The sequence below is a fragment of the Lepisosteus platostomus genome, chromosome 20 (genome assembly GCF_059453375.1).
Source record: "Lepisosteus platostomus isolate fLepPlt1 chromosome 20, fLepPlt1.hap1, whole genome shotgun sequence".
Classification (NCBI taxonomy): domain Eukaryota; kingdom Metazoa; phylum Chordata; class Actinopteri; order Semionotiformes; family Lepisosteidae; genus Lepisosteus; species Lepisosteus platostomus.
Window position 1 is genome coordinate 8254318 of NC_142630.1, and position 22463 is coordinate 8276780.

Here is a 22463-nt window from a genome sequence, read left to right on the forward strand (position 1 = left end):
ATTCTGGAACATTGGTTGTTCCAGCAATTTTCGCTAGGTTTTCCAAGCAAATGGCCAAAATATTTCACAATTTCAGAATTCCACATAGCAGGTGTAAACACTCCCTAAATGAATTTTCTGGAAGAACGGGCAATGTGCCCTGACTAAGAGAGACATTTCCAGTAAATGTATTAAGAAATCATTCAGTGTTTTTAAAAATTAACAATGAAAAAAAAAAGTATTCATGTGATTTTCGTAACTACATTATAAACAATTCTGAATGATTAAGCAAAGTTAAAACAAACTTAAAACTAAGAAGCTGTTGGTGTGATTCAAGTCTGTTTTCCCTATATATCTAGATTTTTAATTTATTGTAATTTTGCTGCTAGCTAATGTAAATCGCCCTAGATTAAGGCAACTGTTAAGAAAATATTTGCTTTGCATAATAACTTTGGCAAAATATAAAAACAGAGGAAACAATATCCGCATTAACAGAGATTAAGCCAGATATCTTCTGTGCTAAAATGTCACTTTCAGTTTAAATATGTACTGTATAATGCAGACCGGCATTTAGCATGGATGAGTGTAATACTGGCTTTAGGGCATTTTTTAAATAATATGACAGTAAAAATGTTGCATTCAGATGTTTATGTACTTTATCTAGCAGTTCCATTGTTGTGTCATACACTTGCCAGATTTTAAGATAATGAAGAATGAATGTGAAATTACCTAAAGAGCAATAAGTACTAAGAGTATATAAAAACAACATATCAAGCATTTGGTTGCAGCAAACTATGCTACTGTACAGGTATGTGCACCATAAGGATTTTGACTGTAGATTGGTGAAATCTGACTCAAGCTGGGGTCGTTACTCCTGGCCTGGATTGAGAGAATCTTAAACAGACGCGCTGTTGTATGTGACACCTCAGGAACAGCTGAAAAGCAGGGTGATTCATCAGGAATAGTAACTTGGCTATAAGGGGGACAGTCAATCATAAACCCTCATTCATGATATTAACATAGTGTGAACTTGGCTGGACTCGGACTATAAAACCTTCTGTATCACTGTTGCAGTTTGCTAGATACTAACATAGTCACATCCGTCCCAGTGTTCAATGCGCTAACATCCGTCCACCACAACATTCACAAACTTAACTCAGCAACTGCTCAGTCATGCTTTGTCCTTCTGGCCGGGTTGTCCACCTCTAACCAGATGACTGAAGCCAAGGATCTGATCTGCTGGGATGTGAAACTATTCTGCCTCTATGATGATCATTTTATGATTGCTGGCTTTCACTACTATATTTTTTCGTATGTGCATTTACTCAGCCAACAATACTGCTCAACCCTGCCATTGTTCTGTTAAGTTCTTTTGTTTTATTTTCAATTTTCCCAGAAACAAATGAGAGAAAAACATGAGAAAACGTACAGACAAGAAGAGGCCATTTGACTTTTCTAGCCCAATAGGTAGTAGCCAATGGATCCAAGGCTCTCATCCAGCTGAATCTAGAGTATCAACTTCACTAACATGGGTGGGTAGCTTGTTCTATACTCCTACAACTGTTTGGGCAAACAGCTGCCTCCAGCGCTCAGTTTTAAATGTACTTAAGGTCACTGCTTTGTTACTTTTTTTGACTGGTGATCTGAATCTTCATTATTCTTTCACCATTGAGTACATTGTGTTATGTCTTTTTGGTATTATCATTATGAATTAAACTTCTGCATCCTAAAATTATGGAACATTTCTCCCAAAATGTCTGGTTTAATTCCAGTATTTTTTTGTCCTCAGTTATTTTACAAGTGATCAGCTTTAGTATGCCAAAACGCAGTACAGAAATAGCAGTCTATTCTGCTGAAAGACAACTATTAGGGAAGGCTTGCTGCCATATTTCCTGTTTTGCAAGTGCAGAGGAGAAAGATGTCAAGAGAACGTTGTGTTCTGGGCAGAAATAGACTGGTCAAGCTGAGAGGGTTCAAACACTAGGGGCAAATGCAGGGTTGTGCTGCGGCCAGATACAGCAAGAGCCAGAGATGAGAAAAAAAAAATTCAGATATGAGATGGCAGAAAAGAATGGCTATTGACGAGAAGGTCACACTGCTGACTGAGCAATACCATCATGAAAGTCATGCTTGTAAATATATAAAGGCCGCAGAAGGAATATGAATATGGTGCTGTTTTTTCAAAAAGTGTTTCATAAATTTTGAAAAAATGTCAAGGATGTTAAATCCCAATGCATTATATGTGCATTGCATAAATTGTTTTTTTCTCCTTTTATAACAGAAACACTGAAGTGTTTGATCAAACATGGGAGAATGATGGAAGGCATGTTTACATCAGGGAGCTTATAAATGAGTTATGTGGAAGATTTTAACAGGACAGTTATTGGTATCTTTGCTAATGGACTTGAAACTTGGCACTGTTTTGTCATCTTACATAAATGTAATTTACATTACTCACAGACAGGTTCAGGGAACTTTATTTTTTCAGCATTAAAAGGTTATGAGGGTATTTGATGTTATGAATTAGAATCCCAAAAGGTATTAACATACTCTAAAAATAACACAACTTTCTGGCACAAGTGGAATTGACGAGGGTATGTACTACAGTATATCTGAAACAAAAGCTATATATTAAATTAAATTAATCAATCACTCAATCAGTCGATAGATCAAGCTACTAAGCTACTATTAATAAGCTATTACCATTGACATTAAAATGTGTGAATGGTTCCTTTTTTGTAATCATGTTCTTTTTTAATTTACCCGACAAAATATCTTTTCATATAAATGTATTTAAGTTACAGCAATTAAAATGGCAAACTAAAAGCATTTGAAAAATAACTACTGTGAAAGCTTTTTCACAGTGATTTTCAAAAATTGCCTGTGTGAAAGTTTACAAGTGTTGAATGAAATACTAAAATGAATTTGCAAAAATGCATCTATAAATAATCTTTATTTTATATGCTTCAACATAACAGTTCCGCATAGAAATGTCCATTTATGACAGTTGATTTAGCAAGCTAATGTGTCTAAATTTAAAGTTTGTTTTCCCCATAACTATTTTTCCTTTAAGCTGGTTATCTGCCAAGTATTCAGGGAGGAATTAATTAGAATGAAGTTTACAAGGCACATACAGTAGGCAGCTCTTGCCAATCGAGCATTCTAAAGTTGAGTCGATCCCCCAGAGTGTAGGTTATAACGCTCACTCAGAAAATCCGAACTGGAAGAGAAAACTTTGACATACAAGTGTCATTTCTAAAAGAATAAACTCTATTAACTGAAATATGTACAAGATTTTTTTAACCTATTTTACATATTTTACCTTTTTTTCTGAAATATAGGTAACTGAAGAGTTTTAACGTCAAAGAAAACAATTTCAGGAGCTCATCCTCAGCTGTCATTAACAATTGCACTTGAGGTTTTCAGCAGCACTGAAAGGGAGCAATGTAATTCTCTCCTGATTTCTCCAGGATTTATTGTCAATATGAATATCTTACTAGGTCTCATTTCATGCATTGCAAATTACTCTCCGAACGTGAATAATCTCCTCCATGCCAAACAGGAATGGGTGATGAAAAACGTGCTGGTGAAGAGTTTGAATTAACCGGATTGGGAGTGGGTTCAGAGCCATTCACACTCAGAAACAGTGGCTTTTTCTACTTGTTGATTTAGAGGAATTTTCAAGCACAGCACAGTAGATTGGTGAACACTTTTCTGTTTGTTAATTATCGTGACAATGTCTTACATCGGGGGCCCCCAGTTCTGGTTGGGGGGTGGGAGAGGGAGGATGGCAGCATGCCTCCAATTTTTTGGGGTCTCTAAAGCTAAGCACCAATTCTATCCATAATGCTGATTCAGGTCATTAAGACACAGCATAGACTTACATCCTGGAAGCACAGCACTCCACAGGACTAGGACTGGAGACAGATCTCCTGTGGTAATTCCTTTACCAAATCAAAATCAAATCAAATCAAAGTTTATTTATCAAATGCACAACAATACAGTGTGCAGCAGTAGTTGCTGGCAATGAAATGTCTTTTCCGCGAGCTCACAAGAATCACAAAAATCACAAAAACACAAAAATCACAACATTGAGGTTACGAAAATAAGGTTACATGATAATAGATGTAATAGAAATGGAATAAAACTTAATATGAATAGAGCTGCTATGTGTCCATGGTGTGTGCAATATATACAAGTAGTGCAGTTATGCTGAATACAGTGAAACCTATGTGTCCTGTAGCCATTACAGGTGATTTGCTAAAGGAGCTGCAGGTTGGCTATTTAGCAGTTTTATTGCCTGGAGGTAGAAGCTGTTCCGTAGTCTGTTGATATAGCCTCAGTACAGTCAGGTACTGTGTATTTATACATGTGGAACCAGAATCGAAGTTTTCTTGGAGGCTGGTGCCATTTCAATAAGTCAATATGTTCAGACCTTGAAGGGCTCAACCACAGTGTGTTGCACAGAACACACCACTCTGACGAAGCAGACTGCACTCACTGTGCAACCGTGCTGGTGTGACTCACCGATGATATTTCTTAATAAATAATCCCTTTCACCGTGCACTGTAGCGTACTGCTACAAAGGCCAGTCAGAAAAAAATAAATTATTTAATTCATCTTTTTTTTTACTTGCTTTTCCAAAGCCTCTCTTGCACGTAATCGTTTTTCACCAGGTATAAAACTGAAGGACAGCTCTTCTATAGATGAGTACTCATGGTTCTGAGACTTTGAAAGTTTTAAATCCACTCAGTGAAATACAGCACATAAAATAGTGTAAGTCAATATTGTGGTTAAGGTATATTTAAAAGGCTGTGAACATTTATAGGTGGACTGCAATACAATTGTTTTAAAACACAGTATTTAAAACAGCCTGATCAAAGAGCCAAATATTTTCAGTTAAAGAGAAAAGAGAAATATCCAATAGTCAAAAATATATTAAATGCAGATTAATGGATAGCATATGTATTTAGTAAAGGCAAGAGCACTACTGTAGATTATTTTGATGCTGTTTACCTTTTATAACATATCCTGTCATTCCTAATATTTAATTCTTGAAGGGTTTATTTCTTTTGGTGTTTATGTTTTAAGCCAAGTAATAGTTCCATCATGTTACCCTAACTGAGTATAGACTTTCTGATTTCTGTTTGAGTTGGTTTTCTCAATTTCTTTGTGTTCTCAGCATTTCTCCTGTATTTCACAAATCACTGTTCCGTTGAGAAATTGTTCCGCTATTCCATTGAAAAATGTGGTTTGTATTTTCTTATACCAGTCCTGCATTGACAAGGTACCAAAAGAGAAGGAGAGACTTATTAAGGGTTACAGTATGAATTATACAGTATATCACAGTGTACCTCCAATTGTATAAAGGCTGTCATTGCTGTTTGCATGATCATATTTGTTTTGTGATTGTACTGCAAAATATTTGCTCAAATAAACAGGTTGACATTTTTCCTGTACCACTTGGGTTATACCTTCTTGTGTTTATTTGTCCAGCACCTTTAAATCCTTAAATCCATTATTTTCCTGCCTTTATTGATAAAACTAATAAATCAACTGATTCAATTGCTAGCATGGTATTGCAGGAGTTAGCAATGTTGCCTCGCACCACTGGGGCCCTGGATTCAATTCTGGACCTAGAGTGCTGTCCATGTGGAGTTTGTATGTTCTCTCTGAGTCTGTGTGGGTTTCCTCTGGATATTATGGTTTTCTCCCACAGTCTGAAACCATACTGGTAGGTTTAAATGAGCTTCTGGGAAAACTGGCCCTGGTGTGAGTATGTGTTCCCTGTGATGGACTGGTGTCCTGTCTCTAATTAAATTGGATGAATGAATAGCAATTGCAATTGCTATTGCTATTTCTCAAACACATATTTGCAACTTCACATAAAACATTAAAACTTTTCTTTTCTTTTTTTAAGATGTGAATATTACGAACAATCTTTTGTCTTTTGTTGGAATGTTAAAGCCTTTCTTCCATCTATGTGTTAATGACATTCTTTTCATATGTAAGTACTCTAAATACTGATTAATCTAAGAATGAATTGCCCTTCTGCTTGAATAAATCACAACTAGCCAAGTTTTATACAAATAGTTGTTGACCTACAGTATACATTTTCTTACACAAACAGTTGGTGACTTCACTGAGATTTAGTTGTTACAAACTTATATTGAGAAGTATTTCTGATAGCTGTGTGCTGTACAGCTAACAAAATGTGGATGCCCAAAATGTGAATACAAAATGTGTATTTGCTGGCACTACATTTCAAGTCTATATTGTTTGCTGATTTGAAAAGTTAATGCAAAATGCTGGCCACTCATGCATTACAAGGGCTCCTTGCTTAAGTTTCTGTAAATATTGTCTGTGTGACTCAAAGTATGTGACTCCTATCCTGTGTGCCAAAGAAAACAGCAGAAATTCCCGAAAAAAGGTAGATAATCTGAAGGACAATGATGAGAGTGAAAGCCTGAAAGAGATAACATTAAAACTTCCTTGTAATGGATACAGTCTAGAGGCAGACTAGAGAAGCAGTCACATACAGTATGCTTTTCAATAGCATTTCAGTTCGTTAACTTCAGTTAGGAACTATTTAAAGGTGCTACAGTGTCAAGTATACATTTGTGAACCTCCAAGGTTGGTCTGTAATCTCATATTTTTGGGGGCTTAAAACATAACTAGACCTTCATGAAAGTCTTTATAAAAGAAGGAGGCTGAAGTTTAAATAAATGCTTAAACTGCTCAAATGCTGTGCATAATACAAATCCCTTTTGACCATGGCATGACGTGTTTTCATTGATCTGTATGGTGAAGACCAAACTCACAAAGCGTCGAATATTAAAGGACTGAGCCCAAACTCAGCCCTTGTTTCCACCTCATTCTAATCATCACCTTAATTGTGCCAGTAAAACTAATGGTTCACTTATTATTTTACATACACCGATCATCAATTATTTATCTTCTTCTGCTTTGTACACCTTTGTACACTGGTAAATACAAACATTTTTTGTAATTGAAAAAAAAACAAAGTTTTCAATTAAACAAGGGTATCAGGGTAAAAAAAATTGTATTTCCAATAATTAGGGGTTGACAAGTTTTCCTAGCACTGTATCTAATATTTTTGAAAATCTCAATTTTCGTGCTGTCTAGTATGACTCATAAAGAGTGTCATTTTTTTCATGTGATAGAATGAAAAAGATGAAGACAAACATCAATCTAATTCCAGTACACACATAATTCTTGCAGTAGATCCAGGCCACTTGGTAAAATACTTGGCTATTGTGTTTTGTGCATGTTTCCTCAATGTGTCCCAATTTTCTGTTTTGTAGGCTAGGATTAACCTTTAGGCTTTTGATATTTCAGTGTGTGGATTAGTTGGTAATGCGCTGTACATTTACATGTATTCGTTCAACAGTATAATCACAGTATAATTACAGACAAGTAAAATCAGAAAGCAGGAGATTCATTATGTCACGAATACAATAGTTTTTCATTGGTTTCACCTTAGGTGTTACTTGTGTGATTGTTATTTGTGGGTTTTCAGAATTTCTATTCATGTTTTCTAAGACTACAAGATGAATGATTGCAAAGTTTCATTACTGCATGAAATGAATGAAGTTTCAGTCATGTAAAATCTAAATGGAAAATTCCTGGATGTTTTATTGGCTACTATTATCATGCTTGCTGCTGCCAGGGAGATTTTATAACTGTCAAGGTGAAATCCTTTACTTGAAATTTTTCTGCTTTGTGTTAAAGCAGATAAATATTTAAAGGTCTGCTATTATTGACAGAAAAAGATGCATTCAGATTTCCTCTTGGAAATAAGAACTTTTTCTGTTTAAGCTCCTTGTAATCTTCCTTGAACATTGACTCATATTTTACAGTTAAATATGTGGTCTTCTATAACAATAAATTATTCTCTCACAAAGCCTTCCTTTAGATAAATCACAAGTTCTCACTGGTTTTACTGATGAATATATAAATATAGAGAATATGTTTGGATTTAGCATTTGAAATATTAAAAAAATATTTCCACCAACATGGTTGCAATGCAGACAAATTGTACATTTTAAAATGTTACTCCCCTTCACTTTTGTAACTAAAGATTTACATCTGGATGTAAGCTTTTTATTGTATGCGGTTCTTTTCTATTTTTTTTTACAAGACAAACACTTTTTCCCCAACAGTATCATTGTCATTTTCTTGCCTTTTTAAAATTTCTGCTTTTTAGTTGTGCCAGTAAAGACATGCAGTAATGCTGATATTGCTCCTTAAGTAAAGCACAAAGATCGAAAACATGGCAGAGCAACGGGGGTGTGTTACAGATTGATTTTGTAGATCTGCCAGAAACACATTCACAGTATTTTTAATATCATCTCCCAAAGCAAACAATGATAAATCCAGTTGCTCTCTAGATATGCCATAACAACAGCGCCAACTGGATTGAATCCTGCAACAGATTGGCGAGAGCTGCCATTGAAGCAGGATGTTGCAATAGAAAAATGGTTTGCACCACAATTCTCTGCTACTGCCATAACTTTTTTGTTATGTGTGTTCTCAGAACCCGAATCCAGGTCTTGGGTTTGAAGAAAGATACAAGATGTTAACTTTAAGTCCTTTCTGCATGAAGATTAGACTTCTAAGCAACAGGAGTTTATGGCAGGAAAGGGGGTTAACTGATAAGGATTCCAGATGCGAGCTAGGAGAGCTAGGGAACCCCCTGGGGACTTAATCCCTGACCATTTGGCCAAAAAGCTGTAAACTGGCCAAACACATGACCTCCCCCCTTTACCATAACAACAGTGACGTCAGAAGCGGAGAGGAAAGGATATATAAACCTAAAGTTTGTACCAGCACTTTGAACAATATTTCGGTTTTGTTGTTTCTTGCGGGAGAGAAGACTTTGGCTTTATTGTTCCTTGCATGCAATAAACTCATCTGTTTGACTTCATCTCGGGATCCAGAACCTTATTCTTTTTGTTACAACAGGTTCAAGCCTGGATCATGGCACTAGCTGACTGTGACTAGGGTTCCTGAAGAGGTGGTACACGACTGGCCAGGTGGCACAGAGAGTAGGGTGAGATTAGAATCCTGGGCTCTTTTGCGTCGTTTACAGGTAAACTTTACAGGTATGCAGCGCTGGATTGCTCTATGACAAGTTAAACAACAAATGACCCAAAGATGAAGATCCTCATTCCTCATGATCACGCAGTGAAAGCAAATTTGTTTTATTTCCAATTGCGTGTGTATAACAAAAATAATACTAAATTGACCAGGCCAGAAAGAGTCACACAAAAGCAGATTCACCTAAGAAAATAATTAAAAACATTTCATTGCCTAAGGAAAACTCCACAGCACAATCTACAACTAGAAAGTACTCAATAGACCCTCTAGATCTCCCCCCCTTCCCTCTTTATATACTTGCAACCCCACCTCCAAATGGCTACAGGGTTTCCTACTTAGTCCCCGCCCCTTTCATCATTTCCTATATACCTTTGCTCTTCAGACTGGCAGCCATTTTGTCTCTCCACCTCCAGAACCACATGTACCCAAAATACTACAAAGCCACGATGAAAACTATCTACTGACCATAGTTATATAGAAATGTGTATGTATATACTGTATACTGGGTTCCTAAATAACTGGAGGCTGAATAGTTTCTTTGGTACGCCAAACAGGTAAGTGCTATGTAATTTCAATATAATCTTATTGGTGAGGGAAGGCCTCTAAGCCTTCAGCTTCGCTGTGACAAACATATCACTTAAGCAATATTATATATGCATTCCTTTTATGTTTCATTTCTTGAATTATTTTGTAATACATGAGAAATCCATTTAGTATTCAAACGTGGGGGTGATTAATGTCAAGAGCGATGCAATGCTCCTTAATTCTCTCAGACAGCTGTGAGCAGTGCAATACCTCAAGACCCATTGAAGCCATACAAGCCAAAGGTTCCTGCCTTAAAGATAATTAATCGCATGGCAAGTGCTGTTCAGCAGTTAATGTCCTGTGTCTGCAATTGCAGGAGGCAAAGCTGTGGGATTTACCTCTTTAAATGAGATTATTGAATTAAAAACCATTTATTATCAGATTCTGAAAAGCTGCGATGGGGCATGTGTATAGTTAATTAAAAGGTCATTATCAGAGCTGTTTTGATAAGGAACAAGATAGCATAATGCTACAATTCCTTTTACATAAAAAGTGCTGGAGCTTGTTGATTATTTTACATGCTGTGGACTCTATAGCAAAAAAGGCATTTTGCTTCACAAAGTTTAAGTATGACATTGATATCAACCATCACTGTAACATATTACATTTCTATCAGAGTTCCTCTTCTGTTTGTTAGGAACTGCAGAAATAATCCTCTGTGACCTTTGGTTGGGGTGGGGATGAGATTAGTTTAAAATAAATACAGCTGTTTTTTTATCAAGCCGTCTCAATCAGCTTACCTGAATATAAAAAGATTGATTAACAGGAAAAACAGAGATTGGATAAAATGCCAGGATTGATAGTTAGGAATACTGAAAGAGCCAAACACTTGAAAGAGAATGCAAATCAGTCTGAGACAGTCCATTTTTTTAAATTCCAGTGAAAAGAATTGGGCTACAAAGAAAAGAGGATAATTATATGCAAGACTGAGTTAAAGCTAAAATATAATTGTCTAATTTGAAATGAAATGTAGAGGTTTTCAGATTTACAGTAATTCTAATACATATTAAACTAAAGTGAGGAAAATTTCAAGTGAACAGCTTGCAACACAGACGGGGTGTTGGTGAGCAATGTTTCGTGTCTTAGTTGGAAAGACAGAACGGTCAAGAATAGCCCCTGAATTTCATTGCGTAACCGATTTATAAGAAATGAGTCATGTAATTTAAATCATCATTTGTACCTTGAAATAATTAATTTATATCTTTTTCCATGTATAATTCAGAGCAGACGAGACTGAGGTAGAACACATGATGTCATGTAGAAAACTGGGGTTTGCTGTGCTGTGCAGGATATATGAATTGTCGTGGATTCTTTTGTCTTTTGCAGGCAGGAGGAAGTCCACCACTTTGACAGATCTCATTGGAGCTCAGTGAAGATGACTTGCTCTAACTTTACCACTGGAGATGGGTACTGCTGTGTCATAATTACTGTGCCTTTCCCTTCTCACCTGTTGTAGAGTGAATGTTGGTCTGTATGTAGCTTTAATCTGTTGTCCTTGCTGCTGTTTCTAAGGTTATGGAGGCCTTTTGCTGTCAGGCAAACCTCACCCTGCTGGAAGGTTGCTGCTGGAAGAGGTATTAGTGGGGCCAGCAGGGGGCGCTCACCCTGTGGTCCACGTGGGTGACACTATACTGTAAACAGGCACCATCCTTTGGATGAGACGTAAAACCGAGGTCCTGACTCTCTGTGGTCATTAAAAATCCCAGGGCGTTTCTCGAAAAGAGTAGGGGTGTAACCCCGGTGTCCTGGCCAAATTTCCCATTGGCCCTTACCAATCATGGCCTCCTAATAATCCCCCTCTATGAATTGGCTTCATTACTCTCTGCTCTCCTCCCAACTGATAGCTGATGTTTGGTGAGCGTTCTGGTGCACTATGGCTGCCGTCGCATCATCCAGGTGGGTAAGGTACTATCAGCTGGGCAGGCTGTAACCTGAGCCAATGAGGTAGAGGGTCCTACTCTTCATTAAATTGCCCTCATTTGACCCGACTCCCTCGCTTGTTCCCACAGTGTATATCGGGGGGGGGGTCTGCACCAGGTGGCCTTGGCCTGCAATCTCAGTTATAGCAAGCTTCTTTCACCTCTGATTCAAGAGGTCTGCTGCCTATTTATAAAAGTGCCAACTGTGTAGGTGTGGCAATAGTTCTTGTTAGACTAGGTTGTTCATGTAAAACGAATGAATGAATTTAAGGAAATTAACCAAATGAATATGACAATTGTTTCATCAATTGTGATTTTGAAATTTGCTGGAAAGCACATATACCCTTCTGAATATATCAGTTTGGCCTTAGTCCTATCATAGTGTTTTTATGTGCATCTGTTGGAGAGTTTAAATTTAGTCCAGATATTCAAAGCCTTCATTACTGATTATATGATTTGATGTTTTTTTATCCAAACATTTTGTACCCATATATACTGTACAGCTTGGCATTTCTTGAAGCAATCTGAGTGAAGCACCTTGCTCAAGGCTACAACAGCAGTGCCTCATCTGTGAGCCGAGTCCATGCCACTCCAGTTAGCGCAGAGCCCTGACCGCAGCAACACATTGTTGCTTTTAGATTCTGTATATTTTAGTGTATTTACCACATGAGATTCTGGCATTTTAATATGAATACATCATCTCACATCCAGAATGTTGTGTTCTTAGAAACGTTTCCCAAGGCATTCACAAGGGATAAGGAAAAACCTTTACAACTTTAATTTGCTCTTCTAAGCAGAATGAATGAGACCTGGGTAGTGCATTTTTCTTATCTTTCTGGCTCTTTGCAATTCAACTGGTACAGTTGTTAGTACATTCAATAAAAAAATGTTTACACCACATTTGTACCTAGTGCACTAATCTATTCTCTCTTTTCCTGCATATACAATCCATAAAGCTGTGACTGCTTTTGAATGTATTCACGTGAATCTGTTTAAATGTAATAACTAGTTTTTCAGATTCACCCATTCACACCTTGGGTGTGAATCACAGTAGTCGTGACATCTGCATTATAAAACCTAAAATTTGTTGTGAAGGAATAATCTTTTTCTGTGTTCAAATAACGACAATGAAAGAATATTCCAACAAGGATTTGGGATTATTTTGTCTTTCCTCACAGAGCTCTTAATGAATTTAGTATATGCAGGCTCTTGGTTGGTTAGTTTGTTTTATTTTAACAAGTTTTGAATCTTCATTTATTCATTGCTCTATAAGCATTGAAGCTATTGAAAGAGATCCATTTGGACATTATGTTGCTCAGACCTCAGGACTAACTCCATCATTATCAGTGTGTTGAGTAGCTATAGCACGTGAAAAAATACATGTAAAAAGATGCTTGAACTATTCCACTGAAACAATTGATGCCTAGCTTTCTTTGGACATTAGATGCTATTATCACTTTTTTAGTCTTCCTCTTTCTGTGCACCTATGGCAAAATCACAAAGTCTAACAAACACTACCAAATCAGACATGATATTATTTAACAGAAGTTTGAGAAGAGGTCAAATTCTAATCTCACGTTTCCTCTCTCTAATTTATAAGTATTTCTGTACTTCCCACAGCTCTGTGCACATCTTTTCTAGCTGCCCTCCCACCTTCCCAGCTGCACCTTTGCAGCTGCCTCCCTGATTCATTCCTTCTAAATAAGGGGGGTTACGATAGGGACTAATGTCACAGTCAAGGTAAGATAAAGCCAAAGTACTACTAAAAGTACACTCTCTTTATATTTGTCAGCTCGTTTGGTCATGATTAGAATTGCCACAGTACTGAATTAAAGATGTAACTTACCTAGCTCTGAGCAGAGTTTGTCACAACAAAAACTCATGCTGTGAGATGTACTCTGACAGTAACATTATATTTAGCATGTCACTGATAGCGTTCTTTTGTGCTTCTTACCAGTTAACTTTGCCTTTATCCATTGCTGCCTTATTCAACCTGTAGCAGCAACAATACTTGGATTCCTATCATCCTCTTTTTTACAAATAGAAAGTTAAAAGAATCATGAATGTCAGAATCTTCAAGTAAATGGCAAGATTCATAGTCATTTCTATCTTTATTAGCTCATGTTTATTTTTCCTCAGCAGATCAGATGAGCTGAGACAGTGCAAGGCGTGGTGCACAAGAAACACTGGGAGCAGTCTGCATGTGTTACCATATCTAATATGTGTACACCAGGTAGCATATCTGATATGAGGTGCAGCTATTTGGCAGACACTTAAAAGTGATTATATTGATTTAAGTATATCTTAATACCTACACACTTTGATAAAAGAGCAACCTGCCTTAAAAACAAAGTTGAAGGACTTAGTGGCAAATACAGTACCAATTTACTGCCAATTGTCAGAAAGGGTTTCTTCAACATCAGCGAAGGCGGGAGGGCAATATTCCAACGCAACCATTTCCTTCATGTTTGCCTGTAGAAGTCATTTGCAGGGTGCTAAAGTTTCTGGTTACCCATCATGAAACTGAACATTCTTTGCCTGCTATAATTTAAAAATAACTGCTTTAGAAAATATCATAGCTTTTAGCTCCTCATATTTTTTAAGGGGAACTGAAAAGGATGAAGACATTTATTTGAAGAAGGTAATTAATCAGAAAAAAATGCTCACTCTTGAGGTCCACAAGAAACATTAGACTCTTTAACTGCAGTGATTCTCAAAGAAGAAGTAGACCGACTTCAAGAATTTGCGAGTGCTGAGCTATTACCTACAACATAATTTGTCTGTTGCATGTAAATGCATTTTTCTGGTTCAGTATTTTTGTAGTTGGCGGAAATAAGGATTCAAATAAGGTTAATGATTTTAAAATACGGTTACGCTTATCTGTCTGCACTAAATTCACCCTGGAAGTGCTTATCCTTTTTACGTTAACAAGTCTTAATATCAATTATGTCACACAGCAGTTGTGCCTCTCAGCTGCGCTGCAGAATGCTCCTCGTGTTCATCATGCGTCTTCCTCATTTTGAAACAAACTATTTGTCCATGCCTCCCTGGTGCAAGCAGCTGAGGTTGTGCTGCTGTATAAAAAAGCAGACTGTGCCTTTAAGACAGGGCTGGAGGGACCTGAGCACCATATGTTTTGATATGAAAAGTATTCAGAGACCTTCGAGTCTGGGGGGATTCTGAGCCGATGGTGGGGTCAGCAAGCAGAAGAAAGGAAACCAACATCTGCTGAATACACGGTGCTGAAGATACCCCTCGCTGAGTGTATATTCACAAAGTGAAAGCTAGTACAGCTCATGTAATTCCAGGTTGAATAATCATCTTTGATTGACTCTGGACGGAGGCAGAATTCAGCTTTGGTTTTGGAAATGAAAGATGTAGCAAGGTATGCTGCCTGGTTTTAACAAATTTAGCAAGTGACCAAGTGGTACATCATCTAAACATATGCCAGGTCTGAGCTGGTAGCATAGCCATTCTTTAATGGGTGATTTGTAAGTACTATACAGTAAATGTTAGATATTATGAAATAAGGTCATATCGAGTAAAATCACAAATGTTAAACATGTGTAACAGTTCTGGCAAATATAGAATATCAAGTTTGATATAATATTTTTTTCAATGCATCTATTACTGCTTCACCCTAATAAAAGGTGTGGCAAAACAGAATTTCTCCCAGCAGAGAGAGTGCAAGGTGAGATTATGATCACATTATGATTTGTTCAAATCTATAGAATCCTTTGCTAAAATAAATGGCTGCAGTAGGGCACACAGAATATTAAGCCACAATAATAAGTAATTACTTTTGTATGGTAGTCAAAAACATTTCTGAGCATTTGTTTTCATATTATTTTCTCACTAACACAATCCTTATTAGATGGAAAAATAGTTTATTCTTTGTAGCTTTTTGTTTGATTGGAGACAATAAAAGAATGATACTGACAAGGGGAGCCTTTGGGCAGTTTAGCTCAGTTGGTTACTAATAGCCGTTTAGTCTGAGGACTTTATCCAGGGGAGCTTTATCAAATGCCACGGAAATATAAATATACTATATTGTATGCTCTGTGTGTACCCATTAATACTGTTGCTTGTTCAAAAACTCTAACAAGTTAGGCAATACAATAAAATCTATGCAGACTTTCCCTCTAGTTTAGCTCTAATTATCTATTGACCTACAGTAAACCTACTTGATGCAGTGTTGTCACTCTTTCTGTGGATGGGCTTTACATTATCAATTTTCCAGTCCATACAGAAAAATCTGGAAACGAGAAGGGCTATCCGTCCTCAACCACCTGACTGGGAAGCCTGTTGCAGACTCCAACTGCTCTGTGATTAATGATGTCCTATTCTCTGTCCTAAATGAATAGATTTCCCTTAAGTTTCTGAATTGGTTCTATTTCACATTGTGCATAGAGCAGTCCCCTAGCCTGACCCTGTATACTGTACATGACCCCTGAGACCATCACTTTGTTACTTTGCCTTGAACTCTTATGAATGTTGCATCTGGTATGATGACCAAAATTGAACTGAAACTGTGGTGACAAAGTACTCTCCTTGAGGTCTTACCAGTGCATTGTAGAGTTGAGACATAAACTCCCTGGATTTAAATTCTATACTTTTTCATATTTACTCAAGCATTCTATTTGCCTTTATTGCCTTCCCACATTGTTATGAAATGAATCTTAATAAAAACCCAGAAACCTTTTGTGTCTAAAGGGAACTACCTCTGACTTGAACTTTCGCCTTCAGCAGACAGAAAGTTTCCCAAAAAAAAGTGTACTTTGCATTTCAGACATTCCCAGCTGTTTAGTTTCGGCAGTTGTACAGTACCTGAAGCTGCCTCCTCTAGTGTTAAGGTTTTTGTCAGTACCACAGAGAATAATTTAAGTCGAAGCAGTTACGTCCTCATAATGAGAATGTAATAGGTTAGGCATGTTGAAGTGTTAACAGCAGTGTTGTATTGAAACCTGTTACCCATAGGTCACTTTTGTTTTTATAGCCTGTGCTTCTTCTCAGTGCAAAAGACAGTTATAGGCTGTTCTCTGGTAGTTCAGTCATATTAGTATATAGGATTCACACCATGCTTGGCTAAAAAGTGTAAGATAATATGATCATAAGGCCATTGCTTTGTTCAACCCAGACCCTCAAGGGGGGACTGAGCAGTGTGAGCTGGGAAGGCTTTCGAGGTCACCTTTGTCTTGACATGAGGCTGCAGTCTACGCTGCATGACGCTGCAGGGGATGGCTCCCTGCTGACCAAATTAGTTGTGATGGCTGTTTTGGCCGTACTGCGCTTGTTGTGTATGCAAATATGCGTTTTGCTTTGTATGTGTCTATTTGGTCTAGGAGAGGAAAGTGGGAAGGAGAGTAGTCCTGAGGCACTGTGCCCTTCTGGGAAGGGGCTGAATATTTTCATTGGATATTCAAACACATCAGTGTGCCTGCCTTTAATGTGACAGTTGTTGTGATCTGAAACAAAATAATGCAGCTAAACACCTGCCATGCACCGCTGAATGAGAGCACGTAACTATGGGCTTTTGAAGCCAGCTTTCCAGTATGCAGTTCTAGAGGGGTTTGCAACACATTGTTGTGCCCAAGCAACGTGAGCATCGCTGAGCTGATGATCGCCAGAGGAAATCTGTACAAGAGAAAGACTGAGTGAGGAGGAGGGACTAAGATGGCACAGTCAGGCAAGGGAGAGTGAGTCCTAGAGAGAGAGAGAGAGAGAGAGAGAGGTGTGAACTATAGAAGAATGAGAGAATCAGAGGCTGGAAGAGAATTAAAAGACTGGAGCATTGGAAAACGGACTGGTGTGGACAGACAGGGGAAGAAGGGGAGGGGATCTGGGGATCTGTTCTGGAATGGGAAAGTACAGGTGTGCAGCTAAAAAAAAAACCCCGGAGGGGCACGTGTCTGTAAGGATGGTTAAGGGGCATTGTAAAATGTGGTTCGAAAACCATAGTGGCTGAGGGGTGACTGGGAGGTTTGGGAGACTGAGGAGGGAGAGAGGGAGGGAAATGGGCACAGAGGGAGGGGGAGAAAGGGAGGGGGCTGTACCTTCGGGAGAGGAGAGCTGGCAGCTGTGGTGGGGAGAGAGAGAAGAGGATCAGTCGAGGAGGGAGCTGGTGGTGCTGAGCATCACAGTAAAATCAGATCCTCTTGATTTCACCTGGTTATTTTCTCCTTTGTAAAGCCTTTTCTGGGTGCATTCAGAGCTGTGGCTGGGACTGGGATTTACTGTGTTTTTTCTCCCAGCGCTGGATGTCCTGCAGTGACAGTGGCCAATGCCATTGAGCACAGGGACTAGGGACTAAGAGTGGAGTTCTGGCCAATTCGCTAACATGCAGGTAGAGAATGCTTTCACCTTACTACAATTTTGTGGTTCTTGAATGTATATGTGTGTCACGATAGTTGCGAAACTGTTAGAAAAATACATATTTTGAACAGTCTTTATGGATTAAAATAAAACAACCTGAGATTTATAAGTAGCATTGGGAAAACCAATTCCAAATTACAGTATATCTCAAGATACAGTATGGTGGTTTTGAAGAAAGTACACCAAAGAGGAAATGGAGACAAAGTTACTCAAATACTCTACTTATTCTTCATTGCTTATCTTTTGGGACAGATGTATTTTTGTATTCTATAGATCAATAAAAATATTTCTGAGCATTTTGAAATCTCTTAGATTAACATTTCATTTACAGTTCCTTATGTGAAGTTATCAAAAAGAGTTTTGAACATGGCTTTTATAATCCCCTTTCATAGTGAATAAATGTACATTTAATTCTTCATACTGTATATACCGTACAGTATACTCTGTATGCCTATAGAAGGCTCTATTATGTTTACCGGGAGGAAATCAAAGTGTAATAAATGTGACTAAATCCAATATTCATTTTTCTTATTACCATATCTGAGATTGCTTTTCAGGTTAATGTTTAAACAGCCTTCATCAAAGTCTGACTATCATGCAGTAGGGGCATATGTGTGGCATTTCTGTAGGTCCACTGATGAACCACAGACATAAGTGAACAGGGGAAAGAGCAACAGGCTACTGCAGCAGTAACTCATTTTTAGTTTGAGCATTAGATTGACATCCAAATAATATTTTTCAGGATATTCTTTGTCTCCTTTGAGAGCATGTGAGATTGAATATTTATAATAAAATTAATTGCTTTAGTCACAACAGCACTTTCAGTTAAGTGAAACTTTGCGATACACGGATTATTTTCACTATTTAAACATTATTTTGGTCTGCTTGCATTTAACAATATTTACATCGCAGTGATGCAGATGTTGCTCTTTATTTTAATATCATATTATTTATGTATATTTTCAAGAGTTTCAATCTCTGGTTCATTGCCGATTATTGCAACATGAAAAAGGACGAGTTGGGTTTTTTCATATAAAAATCGCTACAGTTCTTATGATGCTGTCCAATCATCACATTTCACTATAGGTTAAATTCACTAACAAAACTAACGAATTAACTAAACAATCGGTCTTTTCTAACAAATAATGTACAGAAGCTACGGTTCTGCTTTCATCTAAGTTTTCTTTATCTTGAAGAAAATGATTTTCCATTTTATTTTGTAATAAACATTTACAGTATATTATTTCTAAGTCTACATTGCATATTCATTTCTAGTTTGACAACCTTTTTAACCTGTGCTTGCAAATTACTGTACTCGATTTCTTAAACTGGATCTTGTTTTGATTCAAGTGCAGTGTTGTTACTGGCCGATACCATCAATGAATGTTACAACGATGGCAACTCTATACAATTATCACCACATTATATGACTGCTAAATACCTGAAGTAATTCTCTATATCCGAGCTAAATATTCAGTGTTTGAGGGTTTTTTGGGTTTCATCAGTTTTTCTGTTAAGTACTCGTTAGTAAATTAACAGTCTAGTTCGAATTACTGTCTCTGTTGGTCTAGTACTGAGTCACAGTACTAGTCACTTCAAAGGAAGAGCAAATCAGAAAAGTGTGCTGGGTCAGGCAGAGTCATGCAGAGTGTGGGCTAACTGGAGTGACAGCCCTCACTTCTAACTGTAGTGTCTCACTTCGGGTTTTAACCATTTTTGAAGTCTCACGGGCTTCTTCATAGGTAGCCACTTCATTTCCTTACGAATTCTATGACATCAAAGAGCCAAAAGTGGGGCTGTGCTTGACGCTGTAATTTACTTGCCAAATAAGCCTTTTCTCCCACTGAGGGGGCTTGCAAGCAAGAGGCTTGATCACATGCTGAATATGAGAATAAAGATGCATACTGACGCTGGAATTCTGCTGCCCAGGGTTGCAGAGATGCTGAGTTCATTATTCCGGATCACTGTTCATAGTTACTCACAGCCACCCAGCTCACAGAAAGCATCAAATCCAGCCTGCGGCATCATCTTCTCAATCTACTCAGTGCACTGAAAAGAACTGCTGAATGCTACTGCAAAAGTTGCCCACGAATATTATGTACACTGTGCATTCCAATCATAATTGGATTTGTATCTATAATTGCAATGTTTCTGCAATGTGCCGTGGGCATGAGAGACCTCTTACGGGACTGTAGGTGTATTAATTGTGATAATACGTGCAGGGGTTCCGTCTTGTGTAATGTCAAAACAATGGGGAAATTAAATAAGATCCATTATCTTACTGAAGCATTTTGAGTGAATTATGGTTGCTTAAGGGTAGGACCTTAATCTGCAACCTTCCAATTCTGAATCCACAGCTTTAATCTCTGCTTCACACTGCCTCATGTATGCCTTTTAAAATTTCAGGCAGACTCATTAATTTCCCCGCTCTGTGCCCAAAGGCTTTGTTCAACATTGATTTCAAGGCAGTAGCCTCGAGCTATTTTTTTAATAAAAAATAGACAGTTTCATAAAAGCTTCAGTAAAAATTCAAGATGCCACTGATAATTGTTTTAGAATATTTGAGTCTTTTTGTTTCAAGAAGTGTCTTCTTCGGCACTGAGTGAATGAAACTTTTTTTTGGCCGTATGGCCTAAAAGACAGATCGTGTATAGATTTTGCTTTCCACAGTGCTATTCAATAAGTAGTTCCTAGATTAAGCTTTCTGCCTTTTTAGCAAGTCACTGACAGTAAGAGAACACAACAATATTAGGGTACTCTTAAGATGCTGTTCTACTGTTTGTTAGCTTTTTCATTATGATGAGTTCAGGAGCTCCATATTAGAAGAGATTTGTATCTGCAAATTTAAAACTTCAAGTACTGTGCTAACCCCTAACATAATTGTTAGATTAAAGTCCCTGCACATTTCAATAATCTACAAAGACTCTGATTCCTTTAAAACTAAAAGCAATACTGAAGCAGGCAAAGAGTAGAAGGAAAATGTGATATAAGGTAGAAGTTTGTAAGTAATCTCAACACTTTATCTGCACAGTTCACATTGGAGCACAGCCATTATTCTGTACCTATGCAATTCCCCAGGACAACATCAATACTATTATGCAAATACTGTATGTTATGCATTTACCAAATAGTGACATCTAGATCCCCATCTTCTTAAGTAATTAAAAATTATTCAGCAAAAGCAATGTTATAATTTGATATGAGACAGTTACTTAAAAATATGCCGGTAAGGTGTCTTGGGGTAACGCATGTATCCTTTTTTAATTAACGATCTGATAGTTTAATATAAACCCTCTTCAAGAATAATTATTTTTTCAGACTGAATCACCTGCAACACTGAATGCACATTCAGTTTTGAATTCATTGTCTGAATTTACAGGCAATTTCTCTTGAAGAGAAATACCTGAAACATAGTTTCTGAAAGTTGTAATATTAAAATGTTAATGATGAACAAGCTTTCATGCATGATACTGTGTATTAAATATTTGTTTGTTTCCTTATTTAATTAGATTTTAAATGAGTTACACAAATAATATAATTCATGATTTCACACAGTGTTGCTAATTAAAGTACACAATATCGGTAATCTGTTGATTTAAAAAAACCCTCCGCTTATCTACACTAACATTAATCTACCAGGGGAAGCTCATCTGCGGAAAAATATGGAAACTCCTAAATGTTGTCTTCCCTTGCTGTAACATCAATTACAATAAAATCAAATTGCCCGAGAGGAATGGCAGGTGGTTTCTTCCTCACTTGTGAGTTGGCTGGTGGGGTCAGCATTCAGACTCCACTCTTGTCTTAACTCATCATATGTCTTAATGTTAATGCAGGCAGAGAGCCACTGGAGAGAAAGTGTTTCAGTCATCATCTTTTTATATCAGTCGATCAGTAGATCATAATGAATATGATAGAGGGATGAAATATGTACCGAATATTGGGCTTAACTCATCTAGCTGAGAGAATGCCAGCCTAACTCTGAGAATAAGGCTGCCCAGTCATATCCTCACTTTCACAAGGAATGAGCTAGGGAGCTGCTTCAAGGGTGTGAATGCATTGGCAGGTGGAGTAAGAACAATGCACAAAGAGAAGTCCGGGATTCGAGATGTATATATGTTCAGACATTGATTTAAATTAGGATCTAATCTTTTTCTGGAATTTCTGTTATAAACTCCATATATTACTTCATTTATTTTCTGCCTTTTTTGTAGTGTTTGAATCTCTGACTTCTTTAGTGGTGCCAACATGCAGCTGAGCCATACTCGGTAGTCTGAAAAGCACATCCTGGTACTCTTAATATCTTAAGAATTACTTGCATCTTTAGTTAATCTGATCTCAATTCCACAGACCACTGTCAGTATCCTTTCCCTATCACTGAAGACAGTTTTTCTTCATCCAAGAATTCAAAAAGGACTTGTTAAATAGCTTTTCCACAAAGCTATTTATGTATTGAAAATGTAATAGCGTAAAAATAAAAAATAAGTAAAA

General features: G+C 37.4%; 1 protein-coding gene across 8 annotated transcripts in view; it reads left to right on the forward strand.

The window, feature by feature from the left end:
* The first annotated feature begins 9504 nt into the window (after nt 1-9504).
* LOC148644438 (adenosine receptor A3) overlaps nt 9505-22463 on the forward strand; it is a 35396-nt gene continuing 22437 nt past the window's right edge. For 2 of the 8 annotated variants that reach the window (XR_015928663.1, XR_015928664.1), the window contains exon 1: nt 17622-17946. The gene's annotated coding sequence lies outside the window, so the exon portion shown is untranslated. Of the gene's footprint in view, nt 9654-11010; nt 11092-13492; nt 14902-15470; nt 17475-17613; nt 17947-22463 lie in introns of those variants that run through there. The other 6 variants (XM_088613773.1, XM_088613775.1, XM_088613774.1 and 3 more) reach the window with 6 other exon arrangements.